This window comes from Cavia porcellus, unplaced genomic scaffold (genome assembly GCF_034190915.1).
Source record: "Cavia porcellus strain 051 isolate PalLab524CR breed Dunkin Hartley unplaced genomic scaffold, mCavPor4.1 scaffold_17, whole genome shotgun sequence".
In the NCBI taxonomy this organism is placed as follows: domain Eukaryota; kingdom Metazoa; phylum Chordata; class Mammalia; order Rodentia; family Caviidae; genus Cavia; species Cavia porcellus.
Window position 1 is genome coordinate 71,401,988 of NW_026947500.1, and position 2,115 is coordinate 71,404,102.

Here is a 2,115-nt window from a genome sequence, read left to right on the forward strand (position 1 = left end):
CAAATGCTCCCTATTCATTGAGTAGTCATGCATCATCTCTCTCGTCTCCCTTTTTCTCCACCTTCAAATAAGCCCAGTTCTCTTAGTTTAAACTCAGCTTCTCTAATTCTTTATTGACACTGGGTTTACAATCATGGTAGCTGCGTTTTCCAACAGAGCAGCCGCTTACAGTAATGGATAAAGACAGGAATAAGACAAAAACTGTAAGTGTAGTCAAGCAGGGTGAATGTGAGGAAAACTCAGGTTGCAAGATAATAAGAGAAGCCAACAACAGAAAAAAGCCACATTGCATGTACCAAAACGGCGCCTGCGCAAGTGACTTCACAGCCGACTTCCGGAAGCTGATGCTGAACTCTCGCGAGAGAAAGGATGAGAGGACAGGCCGCGCATGCGCTCACCCAACAGAGCAGATGCGCAGAGCCATTGTTCTCGGCCAGACACGGGAAGAGGCTTCCGGAAGCTGATGCTGAACTCTCAGGAGAAGAAAGACAGAAAGACCAGAGGACAGGCCGCACATGCGCTCACCTACAGAACAGACGAGCAGAGCCATTGTTTTCGGCCAGACACACAATGAGGCTATTTCCTGTCACCAAAAGTCTGGGGCATATCTTTGGGAAGCCGTGAAACTGACACAGTCTGAGCAGGCTGGCTAGTCCCTGGAATTGCAGAGGGACTGTCATATGGAACGGCTCCTCCTCATCCAGGAGAAATGGGAGACGGTGGCGCCTGAGGAGCGACTGAAGGCCCAGGGGAAGATGGAGGAGAACGCAGCTGCCAGCCACCTCACGGCACCTCACAAACCCACTGCAGAGAACTTGAAGACCCGGAGCCCCCTTTCTTGCTCAGAATCACAGCCTCTCCACTAAGAATCACCTCACTGAAACCTGGTGAGGGTTGACAGGGATCCCGGAGCATGGCTGTATTTACTCCAGCAAAAAAGTGAAACCACAATGCCACGTATTGGAAAAGATGACAAAACAATTATAGAGAAGCAAGTGACCAAAACTGCAGATTTGAAGATATGTGAAGCTGGGCATGGTAGAGCACGCCTATTATCCATACTCAGGAGGCTGAAGCAAGAGGATCATTGTGAGTTCCACACCAATTTGGCTTACAAAGTGAGCTCAAGGCCAGCTTGAACTGCACAGCGAGACCCTGTCTCAGAAAGAAAAAACAAAATGACGTATAGAGTTCCTCATAGCCAAGAATGAAGGATTAAGGAAAGAAAATTCACAACGAAGGGCCAAAAAGGGCCAGACTTATGAAAGGTTGAATAAAAAAGGGGCTTGAGTGGATGCTCATGTTGTAGAAAAACCAAAGTTGTAGAGCTTGCCACCACATTCAGAAACTGCTTTGGCCTCTTCAACCTGGCAGAAGTTTGCAGCAAATACCAGGAATGCCAAGGACATTCCAATACCCAATCTTCTTCCCTTGAGTTTTCCATCTCCAGAACATCTGTTTATGGAGCTTTCTGAGGACATTCTGAAAGGATTTATGAGTAGTTAAAACAGAAGATCAGGGACTGGGGATTTAGCTCAGCGGCATAAGCGCCTGCCTAGCAAACTCGAGGTTGTGAATTCAATCCCCGGCACTGAAGAAAAAAAAAAAAAAAAGATCAGCAAAAGAGGTCAGAAAAGGAAATAATTCAGTAACAGTTAATCCAGAAAACAAATGGGGGGTGACAAACCACATGTTATGGTTGTTACACTGTCAATTTGAGAAATCTAGGCTTCAGTAACTCAGCAGTTCTACCACCTAGTGTGAAGAGGACACGCTTAGTGCTCTAGGATGTTGTTCACTGTGTTCTGACCTTGAGAAGGTCAGAAGATTAAGTGACTCAGCAGGGAGCCAGGATCCTCACTTTATAAACATCTTGAACCTGTGCAAGAGGAGGGCACCCGGATGGTGTGAGTGCTACACCCACCCGAGTTTAGGTAGCCTGCATACAATGTAAGGGCAGAAAAGAGGCTTGCTCTCCCCCTACCTTTTATCTTGTTGCTTTTGCCGTCTTCTGCTACCTTGAACTGTTGCCCCTGTGCCATGCCATCCTGCCTTGGAGCCTCTGATTATAGACTGAAAGCTCTGCAAACCGTGAGCCACATAAATCTTCCCTCC

General features: G+C 47.2%; 1 pseudogene; it reads left to right on the plus strand.

The window, feature by feature from the left end:
* The first annotated feature begins 448 nt into the window (after positions 1 to 448).
* LOC100720378 (nuclear receptor-binding factor 2-like) lies at positions 449 to 1,579 on the plus strand (annotated as a pseudogene).
* The last annotated feature ends 536 nt before the right edge of the window (positions 1,580 to 2,115 follow it).